This window comes from Cygnus atratus, chromosome 3 (assembly GCF_013377495.2).
Source record: "Cygnus atratus isolate AKBS03 ecotype Queensland, Australia chromosome 3, CAtr_DNAZoo_HiC_assembly, whole genome shotgun sequence".
Taxonomy (NCBI): domain Eukaryota; kingdom Metazoa; phylum Chordata; class Aves; order Anseriformes; family Anatidae; genus Cygnus; species Cygnus atratus.
In genome coordinates this window covers 24,011,869-24,028,311 of record NC_066364.1, presented here as the reverse complement: position 1 = coordinate 24,028,311, position 16,443 = coordinate 24,011,869, and the positions used below count along the sequence as shown (strand labels likewise).

The 16,443-nt window shown below is 33.7% G+C and overlaps 1 protein-coding gene across 1 annotated transcript in view; it reads left to right on the top strand.

The window, feature by feature from the left end:
• CSMD1 (CUB and Sushi multiple domains 1) overlaps positions 1-16,443 on the top strand; it is a 1,150,797-nt gene that overhangs the window by 228,610 nt on the left and 905,744 nt on the right. The gene's annotated exons all lie outside the window — the stretch shown is intronic.

Here is a 16,443-nt window from a genome sequence, read left to right as displayed (position 1 = left end):
TTCTCTCAGAGAGATCAATTTGGAATCTGCAGAAGTACAAATAGTTTCAGCATTTTGTGAACATTGCTCAGTACACAATTTGGTGTTTCTTTTTTATTTCTGAAGCTCCTAAAAAACACAATTTGTCATAGTAACAACATACATAGTAACAACAACACACATTTAGGCACTTAGACATACTTACAGAATAAATATCAGTAAGATGTAGCGTTAATTGTGTTCTCAAAACTACTTAGAAACAGGATACTAAAATCTATTAAGACAGATGAATACAGTTTGGGGAATTACAGATCTTAAAACTTAGATGCACCTTTAAAAGTCTCTTCAGTGTAGCTTGGTGATACAAGTGACACCAGAAATTTCAATCAATTTTCTGACTAAATGGTACATAACATTAACTTGATTGTTGTTTGTGTAAAGAATTTTTACTTTAAAATACATTATTTTTGAGAGTGGAGGCAATTGCTTACCTTTATTCTTCTCACATAATCATATATTACACATGCAGTATACATGATGCAGTTCTTTAACAGCCTTTCTGCATTTTCCACCATGGTCAAAGACTCCTTTTTATTTTAGATGACACCAGTTGAATTGACAGAATTATGTACAGAAGCCTTGTTGATCAGCATCCCTAAATTCTGCTGATCCTAAATATCCAGTGACTGTTACAACAGTTCTTGGTCAGAGATCTGTCTGTTCTTATTCTGAATGCAAGCTAATAATTAAATTACAGTCTTTAGAGTTTTTGCAGCTGGCCTCCTCACTGAGAAAAAAGTCCACTTGTCAAAATCTGGTCCCTTTTGAGAATTGTTACGGTTCATCCGTATCACAGGATTTTTCAAAGTTTTTAACTAACTGTGATAGGTAACATTTTGATTCATATATAACCTATACTGTATGAAGAAATTTTGACTGCCTGTTTTAGAGAGGAAAAACATCCTTTATCTATTAAGTTGATGGCAAATTAAAGCGAGAAAAAAAAAAAAAAAGCTTTACAAAATGGAGTAACTTATTTGTCATATTTTTGATGAATGTAGTTAAACTGTGAATCATGTTCTCAGCTGTCATCTGGTAATTACCTGCCTGTCTTAACTGAGTCTTGTGATTATTGTCTGTATGATTATAGTCTGTTTTTGGGTAAGAGATCCACCCTATGCTGGACCAGGATGCAGTGATGATGGGCTTAGTTACAGTATCATAAATGTTCAGGCATTTGAGATGAATTCTGCAGTCTGATCTGAACTTATGCAGTGGAAATTGAGCATCATCTCCTCTCCTAGCCAGTCACACACAATCAGTTCAGTTTGTAAAATAAAATTTGTAAACAAACTTTGTCAGAAGTATACAGCTCTCAGTATTACTTAATTTTCCTCAGTTTTCATCCTGTTTATATTCAAAAGAGCAGCTACTGACATTATCAAGGACCCTGAGTTTTGACAGTCATGTTTTTCACACTTATGTGAGAAAAAAAATGTGCTGTAGTCCTGCCTTATTTCTGCTCTCATACTTCATGTGAGTGAAAATTATGTATGCTTATCTACATTCAACTCAATGAATTTATAAAGAAAACATGGCTAGTTGGTAAGGAACACATAATGAGAGTGATAATGATCATAATGAAAATGAACACAAATTTTGGTGATAGGCTATTTGTCAAGAAAAAGCACCCTTAGAAGACTTCTTACCAATGACTGTCTACTCTTTTTATTGAGTGGTTCTCTTCCGCCTGCAGACCTCATTTCTATGTTGCTGTCTTTCAGCAAAAAGATGATTTAAAAAAAAATAAATCCTTTTCCCATCTTCTACCCCCACAACACAGACGTATGCACTGTGGTTCTCTTTGAAGAATCTAGTGTGAACACCATTCTGAAAGAAAAGAAAAATGACAAGGAAGAGAAAGATGGCAATATTAGATTGCTGTTTGTCTTAGTTGGTAAGACAGTCTTGTTCAGTAGCCTTCTGAACTTAAATAAGCACAATAAGGCCGTAAATAACAAAATTGTTTAGAATGTGCACAAATGAAAAAATGCTATTTAAAAATCCATTTTAAATTTTTTTATTATTTTGCGATAATCCTTCAGTTCATGAATTACTGAAAGAAAACAGTCCACTGTATGACATTCAAGGTAAGTCTAAATAGAAACACATAAAAATATATTCTTAAAACTTTTAATTTTTAACAGTTACATTTCAATGCTGAAGTTAAAAGTCCTATATCAGTCTTCTTAAAGAAAGAAACAATTAATAAAAAATTAAAATTAAAATTAATTTTAAAAAAACAATAGCAGATTTTGTTTAGAATATTGAATTATAGAACAGCAAAACACAATTTAATTTGATAATAATGGCAAACGGGGAGCAATAATCCCATTGATCCCAAACAATTCTTAGTGATAAAGGTTCTTTGAAATATATTTATAGATATTACAGTTTTGATTACTCAAAACATAGGCTACTAAAGATTGCCCAAAGAAATGTCCTTAAAGTATGTATGCATATCCATGTTTACCTTTGAACACAATTGTCAGCTGATCAAATATCTCTCAAAATAGTACAGTAAGAGATGATTTTTTTTCCTCCAGTGAATGTTTAAAGCAATTTTCAGCACTTTCTGTGGCTTCCATTGTGTAGTTTTGTTGAAAGTGAATTTTGTCTCTCACTTTTCACAATGACAGAATGACATTAGTATTAGTAGTTTCTCAGTCACCCTTTCCTTGCTCCCAGAACTGATCTAAGTTATTTACTGTTTGGGCAAATTAGCCTCTACTCTTCATATGTCTCATACACAGGACTGTAAGAACGTTGTGGGGTTCACGTGAGGAAGAGGAGGGGAGTGGGTTTGAAAAGTTTGGGATACCAGAAACAATGCGTTCAGAAGATTATAGGTATGCTAAATGCTGATTTTAGGCAGGTATACATAATTTGTGTGCTGAAAGACTGTAATTTAGTATAGAAATTGTCTCTCCACCATCAGCTAGTTTAGGACTATTTTTGTCGTGTGCCATTGCAGAATACAAAGCTGAGCTGTTAATTTCTTTAGAAACTGTCTGAAGGTGGAAAAGTAGGTTAAGAAGTCCCCATAGGCTGTGTAGCAGAACAGTCTTACAATCAAAGACAGGCACTATTTTTTTATGTAAAATTGTTCATACCAATGCATTTAACTTTGATGCACCTTCCAACAGAAGTGGCCAGCAACAGGTAGGTTAGGGAATTAGGAGAGCTACAGAAATCCAGGTTTAATCCCCTGAGTAGCCCAGCTCATATGAAGGGCTTGATTGTAATGTCTGAGTCCCAGTGTTTCCCTTTGAAGTTGTTCTGCCCTGAGTAAATAATCATTTATGTTATCAGAAAGAAGCAGTGATTTGGTGCTGTGGTCCACTAAGTGAGGATTCTCTGGGAATGTGAGTGAGACTGATTGCCCTCCATGGCTTTTTCAGATAAAGTGAAAACATGAACCAGAGCAAGTACCCTGGCCACCAAGCTATAGACTATGGTCAGGTTTGTCTTTGTTTTTAAAAAAGTCTGTGGAAGACCTAATGTGTAATGGGAAACTGGATTTAGGTACCACTTTTTTTTTGTTTGTTTTTTGTGAGGTGGAGAAACTCCATCTTGTAATTACCTGTAAAAACTCGTAATCTCAAAACTCCTTTATGCCCAAAGTGTATTGCATTATTCTAAGTGAATGAGTGCAAATGATCTCTGAGTCACAACTTTCCTGTTGCTTGCTGGAGGGACAAGCCTAGTGCTGCTGAAGGTACCATGTATGCATCTCATTACTGGTTGCCAAATGAGGAAACTTATCCAAAGGATCTCCACAAACATTTGGAATAATAGATCCTTTGTGACTTTACTTTCCAGTTCTGCACATTGATCTGCTTTTCCCACAGAAACAGTGGAATTAATTTATCCTACTCTTAGTGAGCATCTTACATCATCATTCAGAGATTCCTTTACAGTCAATACAGAGAAACAGGCAATTTTAGAGAGTGATTCATCTAATTTATGTTATACATCAATTTTAGCTTGACATGAATTATATCACAGAAATACATATTCTCTTTGTAGGCCATAAAGATTTGATTCTGTGTAAATTCTAGAAAATTTTCTTTCTGTCAGCATGGAGCATATCCCATGCTTTCCTCATTTTAAAGAGCAATGGCAGTATATGAAACACACCTTGAAGAACTTAGATTTTCTTCCTGTCTGTCTTTAATCTAAGGAACACCATTGTATTGCTACTCTAAACAATATATATGTACCAAGGAAATCTGGTAAACATTTAGAAGCATACTATAAGCTGTTTTTTACTTCTTGCTCCTCACACTCAATTCTCCTTAATCGTCACAAAGGACTGTTCTTGACCGTTATCTTGGTTAGTATGTAGGAAGGGGGGAGAAGGAGCTTTTACACATATTCTCTAACATGTTTCTATGTCCAGTTTATCTAACTCCTTCAAACATTCATAATATTTTCCAAACCATGTATTTCTCTTCATGCTATAAAATACATAGTTATAAGTATATCTTATTTACAGTGCCGGAATTAGCTTTTTTTAGTAGGTCATAGCACGTAAACAGAATAGGCAGATGTAACATATTGGAAGGAGGTACAACCCTATGTGCTGTAGGCCCTCTGAGGCACTTCAGATGGGACCTCCACAAAAAAGTTTAACAAGACATTTGTATAGAAGTAAAAGTTGATTGGCATGGCATATATTGTATTTATTACAGGTTTCCAAGAAAATGTTACCATCTGGGCCAATCAAAGAAAATGAATTCTGCAGTCAATAGTCAAATGCAAAGCTGTATAGGTTAGTTCTCATTCTCCATTTTGGTTCCTGAGATTTCGTTTTCGAGCTTTACCAAAAGAGATCAGAGCAAATGCAATCTGCAGACTATAGGTATTTATACGTATTTTACTTAAAGAAGTGGATTCATTACCACTTGCTTTTCATTTTTAATACATCTATTTTTTTAAAAAAATCTTTTACAGAATCAGAAAGCAGGTGGCACCATAACCTAGGCATCTGTTTTCTTCTTCTCCAACTCACTCTTGCTACATTACATTAATTATTACTCCTAATTTCCATCACTTTTTATTTCCTTTTATTAGAAATCTGTGTAAAAAATCAGTTAGGCTATTTCCGGGAGAGTCTGCTCCTCCTGTCATACCAGACCCACGGGCATTGACAAAATGAGATGAACTTGTCAGGGCAAGAATCTCATCTTCTGACATGTCACGTTCACCCCCAATATGGCATAATGTTTTTAATGAAGAATAAACAGATGAAGAAGAATCGGATGATTATATATGGTGAGTTCCTGTATGAGAAAAGAAATTTCTTAATAGATTGTTAAGTTTTGCATTTGGTGATTTATTAGCACACACATTGTTAAGGAGCAAAGTCTGAGGGAAATAGCATTTAAGATCTGTACTATTCTTTACTATACTTAAATAAAAAATGTAACAGTTTGGTGTTTTAACGTTGAGAGCTCCCCTCAGAACATTTCTCAGAAAGGAAAGTGAGAACAGATTCTTGCTTCCTCTGTGGTGATGAAGTAATGAGGTGTGGATTTCCAAGAGAACCACACAGGGATTTCCCTGCACCAAGAGAGGCATCCCCCTGTCTCATAGTTCATGAATTACCCATCATGAAATAGATTAAGCTTTCAGATTAAAAATACAGCAGTTTTTTCTTTACATGTAAACATTAATTCAAAAATTCTTAGGTGAAAAATGCAATCATTTATATAGTTTTTTTTGAAAATCTGCCTTAGTTTTTGCATTAAATAGAAGATGGCTATGCATTACCCAGCAACGGAGATTAGAAAAATGTTTTATTTATCTTATAGAGGAGGTAGAAATCATTGATTAGTAGTGTAACTTCACATAGGAAGAGACGAAGAGTTATACAGCTGTTATGGAAAGCAGTCATATAGGACAGTTAAAATGCATAAAACAGAAAATTTTTTTAAAAGATAAATACTTCCTTTTACTATGTCAGAAGTGCTGACTAGAGAAAACATTGATATTAAAGGAAATATCTTTTAAATAAAGTGCAAAGTATTATTACCTTCTGGAATTCACAGAATTTTGGTTAGGATAGAGTAAAATTCATAAATGATATGAGGTAAGTTAAAAAAAAAATCATATGCAGACAGATTAGAGAACGTAACAGGAAATGGTTCAGGGACCATCATTTCATACAAGTTAGCCAAACCACAGTGTTGGGAAATAAACTTTTTAATCCATATTTGTCAGATTTGGTTTTATATGTCATGTCTTTTAAAGGCTGATATCTGCCAGCAAATAACAAAGTGAATTAATTAGATTGCTAACTTTTGTTTGAAAACTTAATACAAGAAACTATGAAACCAAATAGTGGTATATCCCCCTATTATGCATATATCAGATGTTGTAGCAATCATTTTTATGTTGTACATAATTGTTTTTACTCATCATAACAGGATAGAGTTAATAAAAATTGTATCCCTTTTTCTTGTTTTTGTTTTTTTCTTGAAAGAGGCAAAGTACTGGAAAAAAAATAAAAATTGCAAAGTAACCTTGAAATTTCAGAAACATTCACTGCAAAAGGTTGCCATATTCTGCATAGTAAAATAAGAATTCATTGTTTAGAGGTTAAAAAGTACAATGTGGAGCTCTTCAATAAATATTCCACAGCACTTCTTCTGCCATATGAAAGAAAAATCCTCTTTCCCCAGCCATAGTTTCATGTTTTGTTTTGTTTTGTTTTGTTTTTCCTCTAGAAATCATGGGAAATGGATGAAACAGAAAAGGCTCTCTTTCCTTACAAAGATAAAACACAAAACCATCAAAATTTCTGTTGTGTGCTTGAAGCATGAAAAAACAAATCGAGTGTAACAAGTAAACACAAGGATCATGTATAAGATTTTTTGTTTGTTTCTTTCTTTCTTTTTAATGTTTTAGGGCCTTTAGCCAAATACTCTCGTGTCATGCTGTGTGAAAAAGATGTTAGTTTCTCTGCTTGCTGTGAGATGTTCCAAGTTTAGAAGAGGTTGCAGCTAAGAAAAAAAAAATGATGAGAGAATGCGTTACCATGAATAACTCAACATACTCTATCAAGGAAAGAAAAGCAAATTATTTACATATAAAATTAAAAATAAATACACTCCAGCAGTGAATGAGGTTCTAACATCAAACTGAAAAGAAGCAAATTTTAGGTTAATACGTGGAAAGCTTGCACGTGAGTCCTTTAGGTATAATGAAGGAAGCAGTTGGTCTCAGTATTCAGCATGCAGTGACCTAACAGTGTATACATTATTATGACCAGAAGTTCTGTGAACAGAAAACAAAACCATACAATTGCCTAGCAAATTGAATTTTTCAATATAGCATTTGTTTAATATCTTATTAATAAATATTAAGATAGTGGGTATTCAGTGCATATACGTGTCCATAGACGTGCATATGCAAACTTGTGGCAAGAGTAGACACTGTGGCTCTGAGGAAATTTTCACAGCTCCAGTTCTGATTTGCTCTCATGGATTTATGTCTCATAGCTAGCATCTACAGAAGTGAAAAAGGTGCAAAGAACAGTTCGAGTAATAGTACCATTGTCTGTCTGTGTCTCAGAGGCCTCACAGTGTTGTTTTTTTGTTGTTGTGGTGGTTTTTTGTTGTTGTTTTGTTGTTGTTGTTGTTTTTTTAATCCAAGGTTTCCTGAAGCTTTTGTCTCCATTTACTTGAAGAAATGACTTTTGGCACAACTTGGGGCTTAGATGGCTTCTTTTATCTTAATGATAAAAGATTAGCTATCTTTTTTTCCTGGTATTGTTTCAGTTTTCCCACCTGTGATTTTCCCACATCTGCCAAAATAGAACTTGTCTCATGCATTTATACTGATTTCCCATTGTGGTTTTTTGTTTGTTTGTTTGTTTAAGAGAGAGAGTATTTTATACATGGGTATTGTGAAGCAATATGAAGCTGTGGACCTAAAGAGCAACTGAAAGATAATGCATTTGAGTGGACATACACTTTCTCTGTGAAACTGAAAATTATAGACATCTATGCTCTTTTTTTTCAATTTCAAGAAGCCTAGGATTAAACAACCAAAAAGCAATCCAACAAGCTCCATGGAAACACAGGATTTGTCTTCCAAAGAGTTAGAGGAGAAGAAGACTTTCAGAATCTTTCTTCAAAAGTTTACTCCAATTATGACACTTGAGAAGAAATGGAAAAGCACAAAGCACCTATGAAAGAGACAATTAATTAACTATAATGAATTCAAATATATGGTGATGTAGATCTTATAAAATGTCTAGCTTAAAGTATAAAAAACATTTAAAGAACATATTTTCTACATTGAAAACAAATCGTAACAGAAAGATTACATGAGAAAAATAGCATACGTGATCAGGAATTCAAACTCTTACTAAAATGCTGATTCTGAAAGCCTCATTTTCAAATGTGCTTCTCCTACTACTAAGGTGAGAAAGAGCAGAGGAGTAGAGAAGAATGAGTATTGAAGGAGTAGAGAAGAATGTTAAAGTTCTCATAGGACTACATTGTACCACAGATCTCCAAAAATATTCAGTGTCAAAGAAACTAGAAAGAGGAGATGCATTTCCTATGGATTGAGGTAAATAAATAATTTATGCAATTATTAAATTATATATTTTTAATTTTTAAAATAGAGCACAAATTTTTAACATTGTAATAAGGAGCAAAGTGATTTGTTTTACAAAAGCCAGTTTTCAAAGCTATTCAGTGTATTTGGCAGCATTTTACTGACCATTCAAGCTTGCTTTCACAGTATAGTTTTGTCCTCATTTATTTTTTGTTGCTGCAACCATTAATCATAGGTTCTCTCATTCTTTTCATAAAGGCTTTGCCAAAAGGAAAGCTTGTCAACTTCGTCCTTTCAAGATACAGAGCACAGAAAGGAAAAGTTATTTAAATACCATACATTCTTTAGTTATTAGTACTGTTTCAGTATTTTCTATTTGTCTGTGTTTTAAATCCTCTGTCTTGTCAGTGATGGAGAGAGAGGATTTTTCTTCACCCAGTCTGAATAAGTCTTTGCAAGCTTATAAACACAAGATAGACCCAATAGTATCTTCCTCTCAAAACGAATGCCTTAACACGTTGTTGCCTATAAAGCTTTGGAGTCTTAATTTCCTGTGCTCAGGGTTGTTGCTCATGTGTAGAGAGACTGTCTAAAAAGAAAGATAAATATTCTTAGCTAGAGGTTTAGCTAAAACTATCCATCTCATTTTATGGCAGTCATATTTTAGGAATCAGTTTATGAATTTAACATGGCTTATTTTGCTTATTTTAAATACTTAATATAACTGAAGGCATTTGACATCACACGTTAAAAGTAAATTGTGAAGTATAGTAGTACAATATTGATATGAGTAGAAAGAGTTTGTTATTGAATATACAATTTGAGGTTTAATTATCAGAAAAAATACATAATGATCTTTAGTGTGATTTTTCAAGTGGACAGCTATAAAGATGAATCCAATAAAATATATTTGCCTGTTTTAATAGTCCTTACAGGCTTTATTTACATGGTGTATTGATTAGAATGTACGTTTAATAAAGTCTATTTCAGAATTGAATTTAAAAGACTTTACTCATTTTACTCATATTGCCTCTTTCAAATTTTATATTTTAAATCATGTAATTGGTCAGGCATTTCAGTAGTTCATGAAACTATATTTAATTTTAGAAAAAGATGTGGATAGAGTAACTCCCGTAAATTATATAATGTCTGTACCTAAAAAGCCATGTACATAAGAAATCTGAATCTAAGTAGTGTGAAATACACTTATCTGAGGTCATTTTAAGTTCATGTTTTCTTCAAAGAATGGATATTTTCTATTTATTCTATCAGAATTCAGTGTGATTGAGCTGAGGTAAAAACATAGGTCAGATGACAGCGCTTCGAAGCAGAAGATATTTTCTTCTGTTCAAAATATCACTTAATCTCTTTTATTGTTTGTGAAAAAAGTGTTTTTTTAAACAGGTGTTTTCATGCTAAGTAATCGAATGGTTATAAGGTTGTTGGAGGACTTCAAGTTGAAGCTGTAGATTTATGAAGTATTATTAGTACAGGCAAGTAAATTCATTTTACTGTTCCTGTATCAAGATTTCTGTATCTATGAAATTAAATCATTTTCCTTTTTTGAACGTTCTCCAAGATCCTGTGTCCCGAGTGTTCACATTCCTTTGTTGTTTTCAGAAAACTCTTTTCAGAATAATATGTCTACCAATCTGTATTTTCTAAGCATCTTTTAACTTCATTTATGCTTAAAGATTTTTAGAGCCTTAGGACCATAATCCAACGGAAGGAAACCGCCAACCCATGTGGAGCATCCACAGCTCAGCAGTAAGGAAGTCTGGTGTGTGCTTAGTCTTTTGTTTGTAATTGTAAAGGCAGATTCAATGAAGGCAGCTGTACTAACACTAAAGTGACATTTATGGGCAATAAAATACGCACTTTTTATGTAACACCTTTCTGTCTTGGATCTTAAAAAAGAAGGAGTAAAGTGGATCTAGAGTAGTAAGTACATCAAAGCGAACAAACACATGCAGCAGTGACATTTGGGCGGGATACATCGCAGACTTGTATATAGGAATGATGAAGAGTGTGGCAAAGGAAGATATCTCTCCATTGCCTCACTGAGTCAGGGAAGTGTTGCTCTGTCCTGCCACCTCAAAGCATCTGCAGTGCTAGCAGAAGAAAGACTTCACGGTAGAGACAAACCTCTCAGATTGTTAGAGGCCCATCAATCATGAACACAGGTGAACATTTGGATCTCGTTTCCGCCACCACAACTACTTCAACTGTGTCTCTTTAGTCTTCCTTATAAGAGCTGATTAGAAGTAGAGACACTGTGAGACCAAACAAGCCTTCAAACATGCGGAAGGTAGTCCCAGCGTTTTGGGACTAGCTCTATGTTTTCTGTACTCTCAGAAGAGCAAATTCCTTATGTCATTGTTAATTACATTAAGTTTATGCTGGAGTGAATTTCAGAGCTAAGCTCAGAGCAGAACTGCAAAGTAGATGGATACAACTGAAGACAATGTTGATTTGTTTGAGACAGTTGTGAAGGAAATTTGGTAAGACGCTGTCAGCTTCAGTGAGCTTAGAGCCAGGAAGAAAGCAATTGTACACAAGGCATATGGAACAATACTACCAAGGTTTTCAATCTATCTTATGCAATAAGCACATTGGATTCAGGGATAAATTTTGGGGCTACATGATTGTGAAGACTGAAATAAGTACAAGATATAAGGTAGTTTAGTTGCTCAAATTTCTGCTGTGATGGTTAAATTGTGACATTCTAGTTAAAAGCAATTACATGGATAGATCTTAGAAAAAAAAAATAGCAGAATGCTCCCCCTTGCCCCAAATAAAATAAGAAATAATAACTTGGAACCCCCAAGGCCAAAAAAACTTCTCAAATTGTTGGTAAACTCCTAGAAACACCTCTTAGCTTTTTACTTGATTTATCTGCTTATTGATAATTAGCTGTTATAAAAACCTTTCAAATTCTCCATTGAAATGGGGAAGAAAATAGTTGTTCTATTAAAGATTTATTATGTAAGACTTATTTACTAATAAAAACAAACAAACAAAAAAGAAAGAAAAAAAAATCACTTGTCTTCCCTAATCCAGGTTAAGGAAAATAATTTATCTCAATTATAGTAGTACAAGAAGTAGCCAAAATGGGCAGATGGCTTAATGAGAACTGTTTCTTTTGTTCTTGTGATGGAATTTAATAAGCAGGATCCATAACTATTTAGATTTTGAGATCCAAGTTGCTTTCCTCCAACTGCTTTCCTCATCTGCCCAAAGAAATAAAGTATAGTAAATCAGTGTAAGTTTAAAGCATTCACCAATCTGTACTAACTAGATGGGTAAAGATGCTTGGTGTGCTCACAGTAATTCAAAGGTATTAGTTCATTCTGCCTACATTCAGCCCTGGCAGCATCACATCACTGTGTGATGAGTGGAGTCCAATCTGCTCTCCACTGCTTGTCAGCAAGGGCAATTAGGTTGTGCTCAGCATGGCACTGTGTGCTACTACAAAGCTTCCTGCTGGTTGGGAGTGTGGGCGGGATAGAGCTCTTATCAGTCTGAAAAATACCTTTATAGGCATAACGACATAGTGCCTTTAGGCAAAGGATCTTAATCTACTTGGAAGAAAAAAAAAAAAAAGAGTGTCTAACATTTGGGTTATAGTAAGGTGAGAAATCTTGTGTGCATGTGTGCCTCATTTTATTTTGTATTAACTTTTACCAGCAGGTAGATAAATCTTCAGCATATATATTCATATATGGTTGAGCTGATGTAACTCTATGCTTAGACTGGGAAGAATGGTGCTGGTCTTCCTCTTCCCTCAGTTCCCACCTGAATTCTTTGCCATGTTGTCTTGCTCCAACACAGATATGCATCTAATAAAACTGCAATTCCCTGCACTGGCAAAAATCTCTTAGTGATTCTGTTGTCTTTGTTTAAATACTTAAAGCAATTTATAACGGCTTTAGCAGAATGCCCATTACCAGCGGACAGTAGGAAGGAACATGTGTCATGCTACAGGTTGAAATTAGAGATGTGGGACAGTCCTTGTCAGGAGCAGTCTTGTTATCCCACATATAATGTAATCCATATGCTCTGTTTTCAGTAGTATCAGTTCTCATGTTTAGCATGTGATAAATTCAGAAAAAGTGACATTAGAGTAAGGAAAAGAAGTATCGGAAATTATCCAGCAAAGAGATTCTCACTGGAAAATACTAAAAGATATATTCTTTGGGCCATTATAAAAGCTTTCTAGGAGAACAACTGAGATTTCCTACAAATTCACTATGGTTCCAAGATAGCCTTTGAAGCTTCTGTTTTAGGACAACCTGATACAAATGTCATACTTGAGTTTTCAAACAGCTCTTACCCAGTGAAATTAATGAGTAAATGAGAGAGTAAATTAGTATTGAAAAATTAATTCCCATCAATAACCTTATTAAGGGAGGTTTAGTTTGTTTGTTTGTTTTTGTGAGATAGAGAGGTGTTAGAAAATGGATGGAATTTCTTCTTTAGGAGGTAATCAAAATTTGGGAGGAAGAGTATTGGTAAGTAACAGTAGCCAGAAGCAAACTCGCATACCCAGGAAATTCCTTCCATACAAAACTCCCTACTAGCATATTGTAATTGGGAAAAAAAAAAAAAAAAGTCAAAAGATCGGATTCTCTATTTACTTTACTTTACTTGACTTTACTTACTCTCTCTGAATTTACTTTACTGAAATGCTTCTTTGTTTTAGGAAAAAAAAACTTTGCATTTTAATGCAAAATAAAAATGAAAATTTTTGTGTTTTCATTTCTGCAGAATTTGTAAACTAATTAAATAATTTACATTTTTAATGGAGAGCAGAAATGCATTCACTTCTTTTGCCTGTTTATTTAGTTGCTTTTACAAAAACAGTTCCACTACTCTTACTCACAAATATGTGATAATTGCTTTTCACCGCTGAGAAGTGCAGATCACATACTTAACAAAAATGTCTTAACTTTCTATTTTAATAATCTTTCCTTTTTATATTTAATTTCTTTAGTGTGAAAGATTGTATCAACTCAATAAATTTCTGAAAACTTAATATTAATTGTAAGCAGCAAGGTCAAATAAAATATGACAGTAGACTAAAATTATGAAAAATATGAAAGTAGACTAGAAGACTTTCAGTTAAACTAAAAGATCTTGCTATAGTGAGAGATTTGGAAACTTTCAAGTTGTACCTGATAGTAGATAATGCGAGGATCTCTCAATTACCTTTATGCTCCAGTTGCTAATAATCATTCTTTTTTGTGGAGGGACCTGTCTGAGTTCTCTCAGAAGTCCAAGATCCATCACTGTGAACTGCTTTGAACAGAAATGAATTGCTAACCATCTTTACATTCTCAATTTCTGATATACGACATGGAAACTTTTGTTCTCCACTCTCTTCATGTGTGGAAAAAAGAGTAAAAGAAACACCTTCTTTCCTTGGTATTTCGTTTTACTTCAAATCTTTGAAGTATAAACAAAAGCTGCTTTGAAGTAAATGCTAAAATCTTCTTTAAAACAGGTAGATCCTCTAAGCTTTGGTTTTCTTTATTAGCAGTATAGAAAAGATTATCAGGTCTCACTGAAGTAGAGTTTGCAGTGTTTCGTACACCTCATGCCCTTCTTATTTCATGTCCATATTGAAGATACCCCATATGGGTATCTTTCATGTCTGATAGTAGTTTCTTTACCTGACAAATATAACTTTTTACACACCCACTCTTCTATTTAGTACGTCAGTCTTTCATGACACCATTAAGTTCCATGAAACATCATAATAGAGTGGAAAAATATCTGAGTCAAGTCCTGTATATCAGCAACCTTCTGTATTGTAATTTAAGCATTTTTTTTTCTTTTCTAGTCTCATTTACATTTCTTTGATACTGAACTTTTGCAATTATTCGTGGTTTAAAAATATTAAATGTATTTGTTTTTGTCAATCACAGTTAGCATTAGGTTTATAAGATGGCCATATGGCATTCTCTCCCGCATCTGCGGAGGAGACCTACCAGAAATATGATCAGTGTAATAGTGTGTTTGTGGCTCATTGGACTTCAGAAGACAAATTTGCAGATAATGGCTTGTAGCTGAATATCTTTTTTCCTAAAAGGTACCTGAAAATTTGCTGCTTTCATTAGCTGTCAAGAATGACTGAAAGGAGAGGTAAAAGTAGCAGAAAGGGTAGGGTCATATAGTGACAGAAGCTGGAAACCAGGAATTTGAGGTATATTTCTGATTCTATCTCTAAAATCTTGTGTAACTTGAAATATTTTTAAAAAAACTTTTTTGTTTTCAAGGTGGAAAAATACTTTCTCAAGATAGTTTTGGGATTTAAAACATTAATTAGCTTTTTGTAAAATACTCATGTCTTTATGAAAGACACATAACATAGATTTCATTTAGTCTTTTCAATGTGTATGGACAGTTTCAGTTTAGCACAGGTTCCTAAAGGCTCTGCAGGAGCAAAGATCAGTTTTCAAAATCCAATCCATATTCAGAATTGAAGCGTATGTAGTTTCTAACTCAAGAAAGTGAAAGAGATAGTAAGTGACAGCAGCAAAAGAGGCAAACAGAGAAGTGCTGAAATATCACCAAAATTCCTCTGGATCAAAAATAATTTTTGCTTTCCTGCATTGTTAGTTCCTTTGCAATTTTCCTATGGGTATGCTGAGAAGTTGATTACTTGCGGAAAGGAAGGAGAAGTTTATCAAATCCAAAATGATCATTGCTTTTTAAAAACAAACAAAGAAAATACTTTAAATATGCTCTTCCTTTATTGTTACTTTGTATATACAACTCTGATTAGTTTCCAACAGCATGGAAATCACCCAGGAATACCTATCCTGGAGTTGAATGTTCCTGTGTTAGCTTAATGAAAATGAACCCTATTTTAAGATAGTAGTGTCATAACAAATAAAATCATTGGTGAGATTTAGAAGTAATAAGGTTTGATTTAAAGCATCAATATATCCTGTTTTATGAGGACTTAGAACACATCTATTGAGAAGAGCTTTACTAGAAAATTTTAGACATGATTTCTTGATACATATTTCTGTTACCAACCGTAGACTCTGGTGTTTTTCAATGAGTTCACATACACCTTGTTTTGAGTTATAAATACTGTTGTAACTTCTGGATAGATTTTGTATTTTGACAGGGACATAAAAGACCAGTTTTCAATTCTGTGTGCTACTTTAAAGGTCTTTCATATCTACTGGAATCTTTTTTAGGGGGATAATATCATATCATATCTACTAGCTTTATATGATTAAAACTTAGTCACCTCTCAGCTGTCTGTATTTTGTATAGGAGAAACCACTCTTGGAAAGTGCATAACTCTTGATTAAAGAGGAAATCTCTGTGACAAGCTTTTATTATGTGTCTGATTTTAACAGCTCAAGTTAAGTAAGATGAACAGTGAAGGAAAGAACAGTAACCTGAAATTTAAGTTTAGTCTTCAAATCTACTGTTTGGAGTAATGTGTGATCCCGAGACACAGGGATTTCTTGTACTTTTAAAATTGTTTAATGATACAAAAACCACAGAAGATATTTCAGCACCTCCTTGCCCAAGGCATTTCAGAGAAAATTTCAATTTGAAGTTCTCTGCACTTAGGTCATCCATCTCTAAAATTAGCAAAAATGTTTTTTAACATATCTCAAATATTACTGTAATGGAGGACAGAGATCTATGTCTGGGTAAAGAGCAACTTGGCAAGATTTCTTAAACCTTATATCGGAAGATGTGTTTTTCTTCCTTATAAGTAGTAATCATCCCTGCACTTGAGAGTTTTCAATTTAAGTGTAAAAATATTGCAATAAAGAATCATGTTACCAGTTTTCTTAAGATTTC